Here is a 20,355-nt window from a genome sequence, read left to right on the forward strand (position 1 = left end):
ACAGCAGATCTCGGCCTACCTGCAGATCTCGGCCTACCTGCAGATCTCGGCCTACCTGCTTCGCACTTTCCAAGAACATTACTCAGTTACGCACGAGTACTTTTAATCATTACCCTAATAGGTGACTGAGTTAGTGAGTTTAGTTTTACTCAGCAATATCCCAGCTATATGGCGGCGGCCTGTAAATAATCGAGTCTGGACCAGACAATCCAGTGATCAACAACATAAGCATCGATCTGTGCAATTGGGAACCGATGACCTGTGTCAATCAAGCCAGCAAGCCTGACCACCCGATCCCGTTAGTCGCCTCTTACGACAAGCACAGTCGCCTTTTATGGCAAGTATGGGTTGCTGAAGGCCTATTTTACCCCGGGACCTTCACGGGTGTACCCTAATAGGAACAGTAATTAATGTCTGGCCTATTTGAGAATTATGTTGATCGTTTCTGCTATATTTGTTACATTCGGGCGACAGTCAAATCTTTTTCTCGCTTCTCTGTTCTTCTCTGCTTCTCGTCATACCTTTCGGTATGCACTTACCGAAACAAATCATCAAAAATGCCAATTCAGCCTATAAAGTTAAAGAATTAAGCGTTATGAAAAGACCCCGCGAAATCTGAGTTCAAAGGATTCACTGTTTTCCCCCAGCGCTGGGGAATAAAGTGGTTCAACAGCTATGCTGCGCTGCGCTCATAACGCAAGGGCAGTGAATAGGTTCTCTGAGCTTGAAACAGTATGTCTTATCTTGGTCACCTAAGTAAGTAAATACTCTCATCGTTACATAAAAAACCCAAACCAAAACAAACAAAAAAACCCAAAAAAAACACAAAAAGAATAAAAAACAAACAAAAAAAAACAACAAAAAGAATAAAAAAAACCAAAAAAACAAAACAAAAAAACACAACAACAACGTGTTTTGATTATGATAAGGAGACTCTCTCACAGGGAAAACTCAATGGTTTATTGACTAATGGCAATATGCAATGCACAACTTTGATCATTGACCATATGGAATTTGAAATTAGTATGTGTACTTATAAACCGTAAACAAAAAGGCTAAACGTATCGACAAATGAACCAGTGGTGAAGTGATAACTGTGTTTTAAATTATGTTTGATTTGTTTTATTGCATGGGACCTTTAATTTGATATATGAGGAAAAATACAGACACAGACTATTTGTCAACAGAAAACCAAGACTGATATTTAAGCAATATCCTCATCAGCTGCAGGTGGAGGACGTAAATCGATACGTACAATCTGTTTCCTCTTCAACCGAACGTGCAACTGACTTTCTCGCGCCTAACTGCCTGCCCTTCACTAGTACACCATTATGCCACTCAAAGTTTGCTAAGGATCACCTACTAATACGTCAAATGCTATACATTTGTCAATATATGACATTTGTGTGAAAACCCTTGTGACAAGATGACCGTTGTCATTGGCCACGCAAAGCCAAGAAAAACAATATGACTAAAAGTCATTGAGATGGCCTGTCAAAATATGACAAAGAATTCATGTTTCATATTCACCTTGAAAACGTTGAAACTTTGAAATCTAGCCATTATCTTGCTTGAACGTTGACAAATACTGTCAGACGGTACTACTGCCTGGTCGCGAACGTCACCTTAATGCAAAAGGCCCTGCTTGTAGTTGATGTCTGTAGGTGTGACCAGAGACCACTGTCTTTGTCCTAAATATTTTCTGTTCACACAGTAGTGAATATTTTAAGTTGTTCGCTGGTCACGAGGGGGCCATCGGTTGATGTGCCCTCGATGTTTGTTCATGTTCCTGAGCCCGAGGGACCAGTGAACAACGTATTTATCTTACCGGACACTTCAATGCTAACCTTTGAACTGTTTGAAGCATGGGTACCGGATCAAACACTTCAATCAACCTATGTGAATCAAACGATTCGAATCTTGCATCTTTTTGTTTTTTTCCAGTAGGCATTGCCTTAGTAAAGTCGCCGCGATGTAATTCCCCCTCTTAATATTCACAGGGTCTACATTTGAATGTTTTGTCAAAATTTATTTATTGGAAAGAGAGATAAATGCATTCGTAGCCATCGCTAGATTTTGCGGACGACACAAGAAAGACAGATTTAGACTTATCTCCCTTAGATTGATTTACATTCGCAAAACATCGGTAATCATGCGTCATTTAATGTTATTCGAGATGAAAATAAAACTACCACGAAGTTCTGAATGAGTTGTCATTGGCAGCGGGGTATATTGCAATGTAGCATGTTTGTAAGCGTGGTACATTGAAAATAACAGAAGAGCGTCCAGCCAATCAGAAAACGACACTTACGTTTGAGGCAACATACAGGTATCTATGTAATTATGGTAACTTCTGCTACCTCTGTGTGGAGGCAAGCTATCGATGACCTCCCTTTCTCCGGGAGCTGATCCAAACGGGAGGCATCGATTCCACCACGACCTACTGGTCACACTGTGACTGGCACCGTGGGCGTTTGGAACAGTTTCTAGCGTATCAGTTCTCGGAAATGACGTCAGAAGCTGACGGGGACAAGCGGCATTTACATTCAATTACTGCAATTCTCAGAAACAAATGTTGTATACAAGGAAAGCAACTCGAGGTATACACTATAGTTGATACCTTCATGGCTGTAATACTGAGATCCACAAGGCCTTTGTGTGCTTTTGTAATGCTTAATTCTATAATATTGTTGGTCCCCATCCCCAAGAATTCATTCAAAGGATTGTATTAACATGTACAGATGATCGGTATCAGAATGTGTTACGATAGTGTATTTTCTGTAAATTGTATTATTAATTAAGTAATACTTATTATTGGGTTACAACGTTTAGTGTTTAAGTGATAATTATTATAGGTCATATTTCGTATCATAAATGTTCAGTGCTATTAGTATTGTATCGGCAGGCCTTGAAGGAAGTGTTTTAGAGTTACCTCCCTTTGAAAAAGGTAAACATTAGGCTGACCGACAGCATTAGTGGCGGTGGTCGTAAGTGCTCGAAATTTCTTGAATTGATGACTGAATGTATATGTAAAGGCTAGTTGCTGTGTTGTCGATACGTAAACACACACAGATAACTGGAGCCTGCCAATCTCCGCCAACGCCTGATCTACATAACCGCTCGCTGTGTTACATTCTGCACAACTGTTTCTCACTCTCACATCACGACTTCGGTGAGTTGACATTATATTTGTGACCCATTGCTGTAGATTTGACTCATTTGCATTGTATATGAAACCTCTATTGTGAATCTCTATATTTTGCTTTGTATTTTGTGTTTGTCTTGCTGAATACAAAATTATTGAAAATTTCAAACTTCTCAGTTTTGTATATTTTGACGGTTCTGAGGGGATTTCTTACACCTGTTGCCACGGCAATTTTTTAACCGTAACAAAGATACCACTATTTACATTTGATTACAACAACCAATTGTATATTCAACAAGGGTTCCAGGGCAACGAATACTCGGAAACTAAAGGCATATCGTGGAATACCTCATGAAAATTAAACAGCAAAAGACTTCATTAGGACAAAAACAAACAAAAACAAACATTGTATTCAATCCACATAGCAAAAACAAACAGGAAAGACAAAATAAAGAATAATTTACAAAACAATGAATACAATGAAGTCACAAAAGAAGACATTGCGAGGCCACGAGTTACTGGAGCTCAACGACATCTGACCTGTCAACAGAATTAAATGATACAACTATTGTACACTCTTCAAAAACAAAGAAACTTGACACAGGAACAACGTAAATGTTGGGACCTTGTTTGACACAAACCATGCTGAATTCCAACATGTAGGGGAAGAAAACATTTGAAAACAGAAACGTTGAATAAAAACGTAACGTTAAACTCACGTCTGCGGTGAACCAGTAAAATGCACCCTACATGAAATGTAGAAGAGCAACTGGCTCACTCTGAGCTGGGACCTATGACTGTATGCATTGCTATAAGCCACTATAGACAAGAGATGAAAAGACTCACCAAAGCTCATCGACACAACGTCATCAGCCATTTACAAGGGTGAGCATCGCAGCATGAGGTGACAAGGCACTTCAGCGTGTCCAGACAACTATCTTAAAGATACGGGCCCGATACAACAATACGTGGAGTGTTAATGACAGCCACAGGTCAGGTCGATCTAGAGTTAACACCGTCGCCCAGAATCGCTATATTCGTTTAAAACATCTTCGTTCAAACACCACAGCCTCATTATCCATAACAACCCACATCACTGAGCAGACAGTACGCAGAAGCTAGATTCTTTACGAGAAAATCAAGTCGTGACCTTCATCAGTATCAGCCACGGACCTATGGAGCATGACTATTCTCGATTTCACGCTGCATTGTCTGGACTTCCCCAAGCAAAACAATGTTCATGTGTTGCCCTTGGTCTTCTCGATCCCCCGATTTACCCCCACATTGAACATCTATGGCATACTCTTGAACAACGCCAGCGTGTCAGCGTAATCCGCCACCTCAGACTTTACAAAAACTGCACACAGCATTTCAGCAAGAGTCAAAACATACCTCAAGAAAACATTCGGCATCTCCATTATTCTATGGTTTACCGCTGGCAAGCTGTTATCGATGCTCGTGGTTTTAAACTGTCTGTCTGTCTGTTTTCACACCAGATACTGACGTTTTACTCTGACCGAGGCTCTAACAGCCCCTCTGTGGCTTTACCAAACACTTTCTGGATAAACATGCTTTGGAAAATTGTTAAGTGATAATATCAGTGTAAGCAGTGATGCCATGTTTGAATCACTTATATGCAGTCAGCAAGTAAACTTCATAATGTCATATCAAGCTTCTATTTTTAAGAAGAATATTAATGCTTAAAACTGTTGTTTTGCATATATACAGATATGTGTAACCATAATTCATAGCATTATGTACAGATGCTACAATTTTGAAGAAAGAATTTTTAAAAATATCAAAAAGATGGTTACAAGTAGCGGGGAATAATGACAATTTGTTCAAAATTGGACATAACATACATGGAGCCATTTTGCCTTCATAAAGCAAAAATTGCATTATATTTCAGGAAAAGCATACTCCAGGACATCAATGTTCATCAACGGCTGAAGATGCTCATCTCGAAGATGCTCAGATCATAATCCCTTGTGAAACCAAGATATGAACAGCCAAGGTGAAGCTGGGTAGGGCACGGGTCCATCTTGAAGAGAGTGGAGTGTTTGTGCGTCCAGAGGATGTATGTACAACTGTGGTGTATATCTCAACCCCTTAACTGGGGTGAAGAAAAACAAAGGGTTCTTCGATTGGTCACGGTGTTTGTAGACGTAGGTTATTACAAGTCCAAACAACCACTAATGCCAAACCTAGACTCTGACCTCCTCCAGACTGCCGCTTGGAACACATCATCACAGACAACAAAAGCTTGCCATCAGATATTAATAGATAAACAATCTACGTCCCAAAAGAGTTATCTGCTTTAGACTGAAACATTCTTCGCCTGTCAACAGGAAACTGTTCAGACATATGCCCAGCAGGGAAAAGGATCACACAAAGCTTTGTCGCGGGATTTATCCGACTGTAGAGACTGGACAGACTCACACATGCGTGTCATCCTGATGCCGCAACATTGGAGATTTTCAAATGTTGCTCACCCTCAATCCACAGGTTGCCTACATAGCTCACTGGGGCTATCACTAGTAGCTGATGTCATGAAACTTGACAAACACTAACATGTCACATTTGTGTCAGATTAATTAGTTACGAGAAACATGACGAGACACTGCGCGATGGTCTTGTTAAATTTCACCCTCCTCTACTACCCAGGACTGCAGAACGTATACAACCTGCAGCGGGGTTTCAGTCTACGGTTGAAGGTCCACTACTAGCTAAACATAACCTTAAAGTGGAACGTATTAATGAGAATCCTATTGCAAGAAACTGCCATCCAAATTCCATGAGAAACACACACACACCCCTACCACCACCACCACCACCACACACACAGGACATGTCAGTCACTAGCTGTCTCACGACAACTCGACTCTAGCATATGTGGTCAGTCCTCTCGAGACCTGTGGACTCAGTGGAATAACGACGGGCATCTGATGGCCGCCTGGCTCTATACGATTGCATGCGGACCGCTCTGTCGACAATCTGACATCAACGGGTGATTCTGAGAAGGGTTGTGTCCTCCTTTGGAACTGTAACTCGTCATCCATCATGCTGCCTACCCTTAACGCCATTACTGTGGTGATGTTTCCTGTTCAGTCAGCCCACAGTCGATGGATGACAGCCTACATCTCTTCAATCTTTGTTCTTTATTCCAGTACTCGCAAAGCATGGGCCTGTAGTACAGTTCAATGTCAATACAATAAAGGCAAGCCATAAAGCGCATACATATTTACATTAAATCATATGCTGAGTTGTTATTGAATTAATTATTCATTTATCAAATTATGCCCAGGCGTAAAGGCACAAATTATAAACATTAATATTTTTTTTCACACGTGAATTGTCGACATTTAATAACAGTCGGATAATCATGAAGTGGTATCATCTTAAATCAATTATAAGTTACTTAGTTTGCAAATTCGTTTTCATTGTATGACATATGTACAAGGACCAGTTTCAACAAGGAAATCGAGACGAGCCAACGCTGTTCTAACTTTTTTACCAGATATATTTGATAAGTGGTCGTCCTTATAGAAACTGAATTTGGAAAGGTTTATAACAAAAGCATTGACAATGATATAGCTGGGTGTATTTAAATTTACTCCAAGAAATATCGTGCACGCTCATAAGTCTAGTTTCTCTATTTGGTATTGTGTAAGTCTTCCATCAAATATTTTGTAAAAAAGTGTGGAGGTAGAGATAACCAGCGTCAGGGTAGCATATATGTTGCTGCATGATTGGAATATCTGTGCCATGAAGGTTTTTTGCTGAAATATGCGCCGAAATATTTATGAAATGAAGTTATCTCCAAGTCTCCCTTCACAGTACCATTTTGTCTCCTTTTGATAGTTCTTTTTAAACACCATTACTTTTGACTTAGATCTTAGTATTCATTTGAATACCTTTGTATTTCGTTGACTTGTCTTTACAGGCAATTTACAGTTTAAGAAAATAGGATAATATCTTCTGCAAATAATAACAGAAATGGGCCTAGCACGTGCCCTTGTGAGAACTCCCAAATGCCTTGTACAACTTTCCGAAATGTCACTGTTATTCTGACCCGTGAAGGTCCCGGGGTAGAATAGGCCTTCGGCAACCCATGCTTGCCATAAAAGGTGACTATGCTTGTCGTAAGAGGCGACTAACGGGATCGGGTGGTCAGACTAGCTGACTTGGTTGACACATGTCATCGGTTCCCAATTGCGCAGATCGATGCTCATGTTGTTGATCACTGGATTGTCTGGTCCAGACTCGATTATTTACAGACCGTCGCCATATAGCTGGAATATTGCTAAGTGCGACGTAAAACTAAACTCACTCACTCACTCACTCATTGTTATTCCGGACACCCACTTTGCCATTCTGCATACTAATTTATTCTTTTTTTATTGCTTAAACTGTGAAATTTTAAGAAGTTACATAACTTTTTTCTTTCTACTGAGTAAGATGTTGTAGCAAAGTCAACAAGCAACACATAAAATTTACTTGCTTTGGCACTTAAATATTTCTGTATCATAGCTTGTAAAGTGAAAATAGTGTCGATTGTAGAATATCCTTGTTTGAATCACTAATTCACTAATTCTATTCAATATATCTACACTACTTTCTTGTGAATACTTTTTCCGAATATGCTTGGAATAGAGACATCTCTGTAATTGTTCATATAAGTTACCTTGCTTATATATCCGGAGAATAACCCGAAGGGACCATGTTTCCGGAAATGTTCCATTTTCTAAAACCACATTGCATATGAATTCAATATGTGGCAGCAAGATATCTGTTGTTTTTTAAAAAGAATCCTTGGAGGCTATTGTCTATTCCCGGAAACGTATTACAGCCCCTAAGGCATCGATATCCGTCAATGACATGCCAGGATTCCTCATACTAACATGCCATCAATGGGCAACTGCCTGTTGAGGAGGCTTCAAATGTGCTTACCAACAGCAAAATCAATTGATTGTTCAAGCCCTTGAGCTGTAAGATTTGTTTGGTGAAACCTGGTATTTGCTTAATGACGGGTACACGTACTGGGCACGTGCATAACCACAATCAGTGTGTGGTGCACCAGAAGGGTACTAATAACGGTTGTATCCCATTAGTCATAAGCCCGTTTTTATACAGCCTCTAGTCATACGGAAGGCACTAATTAAAGCAAAGGTCATGCTCCTTACGATACTATAGACGTTTCTTGTGCGAAATGCGAGGTAATGGTCAAACTTAAGTCAATACGTCTTCTCCGAATACTGATTGTTTTGAATATCTTATTCTTAGAAAAGCGGAGTAAGAATGTAATTTTATTTCCTATTCGAAATACATTTTATGCAGATTTCAGAAATATTTTCAAGTTAGTGAATATGTGTTACGCCACTCTCAGCAATATTCCAGATGTATGGCTGCGGTCTGTAAGTGATCGACAGCATGCGCATCGATCTGCACAGTTGGGAACCAATGACATCTGTCAATCAAATCAGCGAGCCTGACCACCCGATCCCGTTAGTCGCCTCTTGCGACAAGCGTAGTTTACTGAAGACCAATATCCTTATCCGGACCTTGACGGCTCCTACTTCATAAAATTTTGATTCTACTCATGTTGTGAAATGTCAAGAGTATGAGATCAAAGTACGAAAGAATTGTTTGTGTGATGAACTGTTATATATTTATACTTGTTACAAGAATATATATACTCTGCTATTGGAATGAAATGACAAAGAGTGTGTGACCGAAGCATAAAACAACTGTTTCATACACGCAACAAAAGTCCTGAAGAAAATTAATTCTATTCTTGTTTTTTAAGAATATATACATATATCTATTTCTGAAACCTGATTGAGACATGTTTATTCCCAATGGAAGGAACCGGATTGGTAAACAAGTAAACGCTTGTATGAATACCACTCCGGGATACAATGGAGGGAAGAGTAAACGTGTCATGGTGAATGTACAATGTGAATGTACAATTTGAATGATATATAAATGTTTCAAAAACGATAAATGACGACAATCGTTGTTAAACAGTAAATATTATATAAACAAATTATATTGGATCAAATCTGCCCTTTAAATCTATGAACGAGTGCACTGAGATGTAAAGTTCTATTTAGGAACAGTTTCCAAGCAAAACTGACTTTAGGTCAAACCCTTTTGTATATAATTTTTTCACATGACGTATATCGTTGTAAAGAGTACATGGAAAATCGAGAATCCAGAATGTATGAATCGACAAAGTCTGCTACCGAAATTTAGTTAAAAATGAATGTAAATATTAGAATCGTTTATAGGTACATTTGTGAATCTCGATAGGCACGATGGTTCTGTATATCCTGCTAGAAATGAACTCAATTTAACAATTTAACAATTTAACAATTTAACAGTATCTAGTTGTACAGTTTGTAGTCTGAAGATTTGAATCATCTCGCAAATTAAAACCAGCAACATATGAAACTCTAGACCTTACATGGTTGATACGATATCTTAGCCCAGTGTTATTTACCATTTTGTGAAACATAGTCATTGTATAAAAGTATCTTCTAGGCACAATGAGTGACAATTAGGTTTATTGTATATATGTATTTTCACTTTTTTAATTCACTATACAGATTTCACATTGGTATAATATGAGTGGAGTGAGACTTTGTTACAATTTCCACTGGGGCTTGGGGGTGGGAAGAGTACAGACATGTAAAAACTGGGACAGATGGAGAAACACTGAGGCGTAAGCTATCTTGTTTACACAGTCACAGAGCATATTGAAGTAAACTCCATTTTCGCTCAAAGAAATTCATCTGCTTCGAGCAACATATTTCTCGATATCATAAACATCTTTTAGTAATACTTTATAAGTGGTGAAACTTGGATTTATACCCTTAATATTCATGACAAAAATGTGCCGCTTTGCCAGCATGATCATGTGATTGAGCAAATGGTCATTATTAGCACAGAATAGTATATACTGAGCAGAGGCTATGAATGTTCTGTGCAGGACATGGTTAACAAAATTGGTGAATTCTTTCCAGAATAATCAAATGGTTGGACATTCAATATACATATGATAAATATTCCCACTTTGGCCACATGATGTTCATGTGTCGTTATCAACTAGTTTCATTTTGAACAACTCTCGTTTTGTATAAATAATTCTGTGTATAAGCTTGTATTGAAAATCCAAAAGCGTTGTGTGTTTGTTTGTCTGTAGTGCGAAAATGTGGTCTTCCAGTCGATATGATGGTTTAGTTCTCTTTCCCATTTATCACATCCCTTTGGAAAGTTGGATTTAGACACGAGACTATCATAAAATGATCTTAATCCATCATTCCAAGGTGAACATATCGATGTGTTTGTTGTGGGTGGGTGACCCGCTGTTTGAATTACATCTTTCCATTTTTTGGAATGCTAAGGAGGACACGGTTTAGGTCGAGTACCGTGCCATTAATATCGAATTTTTTCTTAAGTTCCGTAAATGAGAGTAGCTCTGTGTCAATGCATATATCTTTGATATGAGTAGTTCCTCGTTTGAACCAGTTGTTAATTATGAGACATGGGTCGCGAAACTGGTGATTTAACCAAAGAGGTTGCATAAGGATTTCGTATATGTTAGTGTCGTTAACTGCATATCCCTTTACATATTTGCGCCAGGCATCAAGTACATCTTTCTAGTACGGATTTGTAATTGTGTAGTACTTAATAATATTGGCTCCTAACCGAAGGATATGTTCTATCGGAAAACCGGCTAGTTCATAGCTATTTGATTTTAAAACATCTCTTTAAACATGAGAGTTTTAAAGAATCAATAAAAGTTTTACATCGACCATCCTGAGACCACCCTCCTCGTACGGTCGCATTAAATTGATTCGTTTTATCTTGTCCCTCTTATCATTCCATATGAAATTAAAAAATAGCTTGTTCAAGTTTGTTATAAACTCGTCTGGTGGATTTGGGAGAGAAGAGAAGATATGAACAAGAGTAAAGAGGGCCAAAGGTTTTATAACAGTTATTTTTCCAATCAGTGTTAAATTTCGTTTTTTTTCCAACTCAGAAGAAAAATATTATTCTTTTAATATTTTCAAGTCTCTTTTTGGTATTGATCACCCACAGGTTTTGTAGGTCTGCGTTTAGTTTTATTCCCAAAGCGTCAAAAATGTCACTATACCAGTCTAACTTGAACTCATGGGATAAAGTGGTCTTATTGCCGGCCATTTCTCCAAGCCAAACTGTTTTGGTTTCATCTATATTTATTTTTAGACTAGACATATTGTAAAAAGTTTCAAATGTTTTCATTAGTTCATTAAGAGATGTTTCCAAACTGTCCAAGAATACGAGGGTTGGCTGAAAAGTTCTCAGCCTGAGTGTTTTTTCCCCACCAGGTAGAGACAGGTGTTTGCCACCAATGAGGACAATCATTTAGTGAATCATAGACACAAGAACTACAAACCTACTAATAGTTTTATCTCAACTACAGCTCTTTTGGTAAACCTACCCTCTGAAATCATCAGAAATGGACAAAACTGAATACAGGGCAGTCATCAAGTACTTGCAAAAGAAAGGGATGTCCCCAACACAGATACATGCTGACATGGTCTCCACTCTAGGGGATGATGCTCCTTCATTTTCCACAGTAAAGAAGTGGGCTGCAGAATTTAAGCGTGGCAGACAAAACCTTGATGATGACCCACGCTCAGGAAGGCCTTCAACAGCAACCACTCCGGAAAACATCACGCGAGTGCTCGATATGTTGATGGATGATCGACGATTGACTACTCGACTTATTGCTAGTGTAGTGGGCATCTCTCATGAGAGGGTTGAGCATATTATCACCAACGAATTAGGAATGACTAAAGTTTCTGCAAGATGGGTGCCAAAGCTCTTGACAGCAGAACAGAAACGTGTCAGGTTCCAGACGTCCCTTGACAATTTGCGTCGTTTTGAAGCAGATCCCGATGATTTTGTGGCACGGTTTGTAACCATGGATGAGACCTGGATACATCACTTTCAACCAGAAACAAAACTACAGTCAAAACAATAGAAGCATCCTGATTCACCAGCTCTGAAGAAAGCCAAGTCTGTTCCTTCAGCTGGAAAGGTGATGGCATCAGTCTTTTGGGATTCCAGGGGTATTCTGCTCATTGATTATCTTGAAAAAGGTCAAACTATCAACGGCAGATACTATGCTGATCTACTGAACCAGTTGCGAGAAGCAATCAAAGCCAAACGACGAGGGATGATCGCTAAAGGTGTCCTCTTCCACCAAGACAATGCGCCTGTTCACAAATCGGTGGTGGCCATGTCAAAAATCCGCGATTGTGGCTTTGAATTCATTGAGCATCCTCCTTATTCACCTGATTTGGCTCCTTCTGACTTCCACCTGTTCCCCAAAATGAAAAAGGAACTCGCCGGTCGCCATTTTGCAAGTAATGATGACGTCATTTCCGCTGTGACTGATTTATTAGGGTAGCCGAAGAAGATTTCTTCCTGACCGGGATTCGGGCCCTGCAGCATCGCTGGCAAAAGTGTGTGAACTTGGAAGGGGACTATGTAGAAAAATAAATTACAAACGTGGACTTTGCAACTTTTTTCACAGTGAGGCATAGAACTTTTCAACCAACCATCGTAGTTCAGTATCATCAGCATACTGGCTAATAACATGCTTCGTTTCGTTTAGCACAAATCCTTTTATTTATTTCGTTGTTTCTTATCATTATCCCTAGTATTTCTGCAACAAGTAAGAATAAGTATGGAGAGACTGGATCACCTTGTCCACAGCCCCTTTCGTTTTTTTTAAAAAAATGTTGACAAATGTCCATCCTGAACAACACATGAAGAAGCATTTGACATTAATATATTTACCCATTTCTTTCTTAGTACTAGAATCTGTACTTTACAAAGAAAGTGAAATCCCCAAAATGACATATGTTGCATTTGACCACTTTCAAAATGATATAGTTTCCATTTGCGTCTCTAAATATATCACACTCAGAATTATTGTTTAGAAAGATAGCGACTCCTCTTGCATTTGACTTGAAAGGAGCAATAACACAGTCTAAACCCCATTCATTTTTCATAATATTCTTATGGTCTGTGGAAATATGTATATCCTGTAAACATATGATAGGAAATCTTTTTTCATTGTATATTTTGTGATGACTGGTACCACGAACAACACCACGCACGGTTCATAGAGCATCAATTGAGCTTTCTTTTCAAGGACACACTTCAAAAAAGAAACCCCAAACCCAAATATGAATGAAAATTTGGTGTTATTCAAGGACGTGTAGATCAGTATAAAGACTCATGAATGAAATTTTGTGGAGCAATGCATTGCTATCTTGTCCATATGTCATGAGAATAACAGCAGTCATCACAGTCATTACTGCTGTCCACCAAGTGGTGTTGAAGTCAGTTCCTCGTATGACCACCTCCAGCTGCTACACCTGCCCGACACCTCCTGGGTACAGGTCGAATCAGTCGTTGGATGTTTCGTTGTGGAATCCTTCTCCATTCCTCCTGCAGCATGTGGAACAACTGTTTAAGATTCTGTGGTGGATTACGACGTCGACGTACCCGTCTATCCATCTGCTCCCAAAGGTGTTCGATCCCCGGTTTAGATCCGGGGATCTGGAGGACCAGAGGAGGGTATAAATGTTGTTATTGACCAGGTAGTCCACGTGCATGTAGGGCATGGCGTTGTTCTGTTGGAGGAGCTGCCCATGACGATCAGCAAGATGAAGGACGTGCGGACGGAGAATCTGGTCGATGTATCGATTAGCCGCCAAACTGCCTTGGACAAGCACAAGTTCCGATCTGCGGGTGTATGAGATCTCCCCCCACACGATAACACTCTCGAGAATCTGTCCACCTGTCTGATGCAGTTAGGGGGGACGTTTAGGAGCAAAACGTTCATGAAGTCGTCTGTAGACACGGTCTCTACCATCACGTCGCCTTAGGATATAACGGGATTCATCACTAAACCATATGCGCCTCCAGTTTGCCAGGTTCCATGGCAGTACCGTGTTACACCATCTCATTCGTCGACGTCGATGTAGTCGTGTTAAGTAGGGGGCAACTTTTGGACTTTTTGCATGTATTCCTACTTCTCGGGGACGGTTCCTGATTGTCTGATCGGACACTCCAAACTGTTATTGATCCCACAATCGAGTTATTATTCTGGGGTGAACTTTGAAGATCCTTGCCACCTCATTCTTTGACACCCGTGAAGGTCCCGGGGTAGAATAGGCCTTCAGCAACTCATGCTTGCCATAAATGGTGACTATGCTTGTCGTAAGAGGCTACTAACGGGATCGGGTGGTCAGACTAGCTGACTTGGTTGACACATGTCATCGGTTCCCCATTGCGCAGATCGATGCTCATGTTGTTGATCACTGGATTGTCTGGTCCAGACTCGATTATTTACAGACCGTCGCCATATAGCTGGAATATTGCTGAGTGCGACGTAAAACTAAACTCACTCACTAACTCATTCTTTGATTCACCAGCTTGCAATCGTCCCATTGTCTGATTTCGATCGGCAGCGTTGATACGTCCCATTTTCGTGTACAGTACTTGCAAAGATCGTGGATGAAATTGTGAGATTCTTTGGGTCTTTTATGGTCATGTGCTGTGCTCATGCTTTGCACCTGTGAAACAATCATTGTGCCTGATATTCGTGCTGCATGACATGCCGCACATTATGCCAATCCTAACTGATAGAACCGTTCAAAATCATTTTTGGTTGGGTTTGGTCAAGTATTATCTTCTAAAACATTCCAGAAACATTGTGTAAACCTAAAAAATGTTTGAGTTTACATATGTGTACAAAATTGTAAGTATCATTTTTAATTTCACTTTGCGTTTCTTTTATAAGAGTGTATATTTGCTTGCTGTTTAATACTATATCCCATATATGGCTGCTATGATGAAAAAAAAAAATGGTAATATGAACTGTTTGTACGTGGTTTCTAATGTTTTTCGGTTTAAACGACATTTGAGACCTCCTGGACAATTCACCATTGGTGAAACGTTTTTAGCACAGTCATAATGTGTTCATTCCATGAGCAATCATGCTGAAGCATAAAACCTCAATGGTTATGTCTTTAAAAGGGATTAATGGTATTACCATTCATGGATAGATTCGGCGTTGTGGTTGCGTGCAATTTGCGAGATTATTAACTCCGTTTTATTGGAATAAAAAGATTCTTGCCATTTTTCTGCCCATTCAACTATTCGCTGTAAATCATCGTTGATAGAATTTGCATCGAGATCTTCAATGATCGCATATAAAGACGTTTCATTCGCAAAAAAGAGTACATTACTATTTATACCTTCAGCTATATCACTTACATAAACAATAAAGAAGGCGACCCCAGTACTGAACCCAGGAAAACACCAACACAAACAGCTTTATTATCAGATCTAAATCCATTAATTACGACTCGTTGTTCCCTATTTTCAAGATAATTCAAACCATTTTAACAAATGATCATGTATAACATATCTTCTTAATTCATAATGGTAGCCTTGAGCCAAACCCTGTCAAATGATGTGCCTACATTACAAAATACTGCTCTAATTTCGTTTCCTTGATCTACTTCGCCAGAAATGAAGCCATATAGATTCGTTAATAATTAACAGAAGAATCTTCTGATTTGATACGGATGTACATCTAAAATAAAAACATGTGTGAAAGCGCACTTGTCCAAACTCTTTGCCAGACAGACTATGTTTGTGAAGTTTCGGGGTTGCAAAACGCAACTGAAATTGAACGTGTGCATTTAATTGTTTTGCAAAATATCCTTAAAGTTCTACACAATGTTACTAATATGGTTGTATGTGGTGAACGTCGTTTTTCTTTGTATATTAGTAGGTATGTAAGGTTGTAAAATACTGGTTCAAACTGCTAAGTACATGAAATTTCATACTTAAATTAATTTATGAATCGTTCTATGGTGCGATCCAGGATGTGTTGACGATAGTAAGTATTGTTGTCGCTTTTGAGCAACGTTTAACTCAGTATTGGTATGACATTACTTCAAGTAGCAAATTGTGGCTATGAAGTATTATGAAATGTGGATTTGGATATGAATTATACTTAGATATCTTACATCCGAACATTGCTAAGTATTTAATTATGTTACGAACTTCGAGTCATAAATTTAAACTTGAAACTCGGCGTTATGAAAATATTGATAGGGAGAAAAGATACTGTATCTACTGTAAAATAATGTAAAGAAAATTGAAGATGAATACCATTTCGTTTTAATTTTGGGAAAAACCAAGTATGTTGACATCTTTACAATTATTAATAAACATATCGAAAGATAGTATTGCGGTATTATGTAGATATATCAAGCTATGCATGCAAGTACCAAAATGAGTCCGGCCTCCTTTTGTAAATAAAAAACTAATCATATTAAAATGAATAACCATATGATATCCTATATACAATGTTAAAATGATGACGGGGGGCTTATAACCCAAGTCTATAATGCCAATAAAGAATCGAATCGAATGGAAACCCCTCGTTCTTAACGCACGCACGCACGCACGCACGCACGCACGCACGCACGCACGCACGCACGCACGCACGCACGCACGCACGCACGCACGCACGCACGCACGCACGCACGCACGCACGCACGCACGCACGCACGCACGCACGCACGCACGCACGCACGCACGCACGCACGCACGCACGCACGCACGCACGCACGCACGCACGCACGCCATTTCAATTCTGACATAGTCAAGTAATATCAGTATCACTACATAGTCACAAGTCATAATAGAGATGTAACATTATTTTAAGCCAGATTCATGCTATGCGATTCTCTGTCTAAGCAATGTACCATATCAATGCTGCCAACCGCAAGTCTGTGTTTCAGGGTGGAGAGTTCTCTCTGGAGGTCTTCATATTTCCTTTTATTTGGGGTGGGGTGGGCACCCTGTCTGGCATTGTACATGATTTTGTGTTACTCCAGCAAGAATTTTCATCATTTCGAAAATTTTGGAGTGGGCCTTTCCAACAATCTTCTTTAACCTGCCGTGCCAACCGTCCAAGCTGTTATTGGTTCTGGGCCCGTCAGTGTCATAGTGGTTCCACTCTTTGATGTCAGCCTCAACCCAGTGTTTGGTTATGTAATCTGCGACTTGCAGACATCTGTTCTCCTTTAGGTATGTCTGCTAGTATTTCGAGCCAGACATCTTCCACCTAAAATGCAAAACAACACAAAATTTAGAAAATGTAAAACTATTTTTATGGTGTAATGTAATATAATGTAATGTTGTTTCAACTTGTCTTTCGTCGAATATCAGGAGGCAAGAGGACAATTTCGGTGTAGTTTAGAAAACTACACACAAGCAGCAGACATTATACAGACTCTCGTGCCTGTTTACAAAATGTGGATAATGGTGATTCTCTAATCCAAGTTTTGTGTAAATATATTCTGAAACCCTCGTGTATCATTGCCCCATGAACTGTTGTTATAAGAATGCAGGCGAATAGAGATGTAGGCCCTATACTTAGTTAGTGGGCATGATTGTGACTAATGAAAAACGGCAGTTTAAATTCCACCTACCGATGATAACATTATGTTGGCAACAACAAGTGTAGATTAGACGAGACTAAAGAGAAGTTCGTGCAACGCCAAGTGAGAAATATGATCAAATAGCCAATAATGATACAGTATTAGTAAAGATAACTGAAATGCAAACAGCAATCAGGTGATAATTAGCAACTGATTAATGTGTTTTAGACAAATGAATCCCTCTGATCTGTCCAAGTTATTTACCCCACGTTTCATAATCAGAACATATGACATACGATGAGCTTGTATTTCCTTACAAATAAATCGATGGACGCCCAGAGAAAGGCGTCGCTAATTTCTGATGTGATTACGTAAGTTCTTCGTAGGCTTAGAACGGGCGTTCACGAGAAACATTTTGTGACACACCAGTGATAAAATAATGCTGGATAAACCGAACTGCTCATTCATACATTGCTTATCAACATGGCTATAGCTATTGATATATTTGTAGGGCGCACATACTTTTCTTAACAGTTTGTGATTTGGGGGTTTGTTGTTGTTTTGTTAATGTTTCTGGTTTCTTTTCAAAGCATCTTGGCACGATTTCACGTCTTTAAACGCTGCGCGATACCACGTGACAAGACATACCGGGGGATACTCATTTGGTAACAAATGGAAGTATACGAGAATGTTTAAAATTGTATATTTTAAGTATAGGTTCCAGATTTCTAAGAAAACCTCATTGAACTGACTTGTATAAATTAAAGGCATGGTGAAGGCACCTCCTGCTCGCTGCCTCACATTTGGCTCCAAATCACTTGTCAGTATCTGATTACTGATTTGATTTTGTTTATTTGTTTGTTTTATAACACCAGAAAACGCTAGCTGTTTGATAGGGGTCTGTACTCAGGTGAGTAGATGAAACAAGCAGAGAAACCCTAACCGGATGTTATACCAGATACCGGCACGTGCTTTCTGACAAAAGAAAGAACTGGTGGGACTGGTTGTGTGAGTGAGTGAGGGAGGGAGATCGTATGTCAGCTATGTGATGGAGGGGAACCCAAGAAGCTGGATTCACACATTGTTTCCCATCTGGGGAATCAAACACAAGAAGTTCCTTGATTTCGTGAGACGACCTCTTGCTCTGTGCAAAATAAAGGTAGGCTTTGTATTTGTTGCATATAATGTGTGAATAACTTAACTATAATGGTATGTTTATGTAAATGACGAGTAATAAACCAAATTACTATGAAGATAAAGACAAAGAAACAAAACGGAGTAAAATTCATGTAAGCATTTAAGGATTACAGAGGTTCAAATGACTGTTTTGACGGATACATATATAGCGTATAGATGAAATGTTGCGTAGTAATTTAGTCATATTGAAAGCATTTCAAAACCTGTATGTCAACCGGATATATATACTGCCGTAGAAATAAGAACAAGGCAATGTAATTCAAGTCCGAACAAATTAAGGTTTAAAACTTCTTGAAAGAAAACGGAAATGTGTCTCGACACTCTCTACAAGATAATACGTTACTATTTTGACAATGCATGCGATCTGGAAAAAATAGTGTCCTCTCAATACAGGCGTGTTGATAATGAGAGAAAGACGTTTTTCAGATCTGTTTCTAGCAGAAATGTCATAACTCAAATACAAACAGATCGTTGATGTGTGTGTATGAAATGAAAATTGACTAATGATAATAATATAGCACCTTGAGCGCCTTCTGCAGTGTCCTCTTCGCTTAGCCCCAGACGACTGTTATTCACCATTTCAACGCAGACGTTGCACCAACTCCCGTAGCATGGTGATGATTAAAGCCTCCGCTGGTCACGCTGAAGACTCGGGTTCGACTCCCTCGTGTGTACAACGTGTGAAGCCCATTTCTGATGTACCCCGACGTGATATTGTCAAAATATTGCTAACAGCGGCGAAAACTAAACTCACTCACCACTGTAGCATGGTACCTGAAACTTGTCATGATGAAGTGTGTTCTGGAACACATTAAACAGTCAGTTGTTGGTGTCTGACATGGTATGCTTCTGACCAAAATGTCAGGCATCGAATCCGGTCCTCGGCGTGACTAGCGAACACTATAACTGCTGTACTGTCAATTTCCCTATGAACGATGGATGAGTTGTTTTTAACGCCAAGCTTAGCAATGTCCTATCTATGACGGACGTGTATGAATATATCTCGGCCAGATAATTCAGTGACTGACATCATGAGCATTGATCGATGACCAGCAACAACAATGTCGCCGAACCTGACCATCTGACACCCCAAGTCGTCTCATAACACAAGGATGAGTTGCTGGAGAACTTTCTAAGTCAGATCTTCTCCAGGGTGGTTCAGGCGGGGTGTCAATAATATGTTCTTGTAATGCCAGCCGGTTACAAGGACTTATGCTATAAACTATGCTGGTTTACTTATTACATGTATGCCTACAATGCAAAGAGTTCAAGTGATGGACATACAGACATATTCGAGCTTTATGTCAGAAGAGGCAGTTACCACGGTGACTGGTCTGGACGCGACATTAATGTACACGAGACCAACGGATTGACAAACAACTTGTGGTGAAAGCGTGCCATTTGTCACGGGGCAAGGTAGTGCATTACAAACTGTCCCTGAAACGCCAGCCATCTCGTATTACCAAGATGGACACCCACAAGATCAAA

Source organism: Haliotis asinina, chromosome 8 (assembly GCF_037392515.1).
Source record: "Haliotis asinina isolate JCU_RB_2024 chromosome 8, JCU_Hal_asi_v2, whole genome shotgun sequence".
In the NCBI taxonomy this organism is placed as follows: domain Eukaryota; kingdom Metazoa; phylum Mollusca; class Gastropoda; order Lepetellida; family Haliotidae; genus Haliotis; species Haliotis asinina.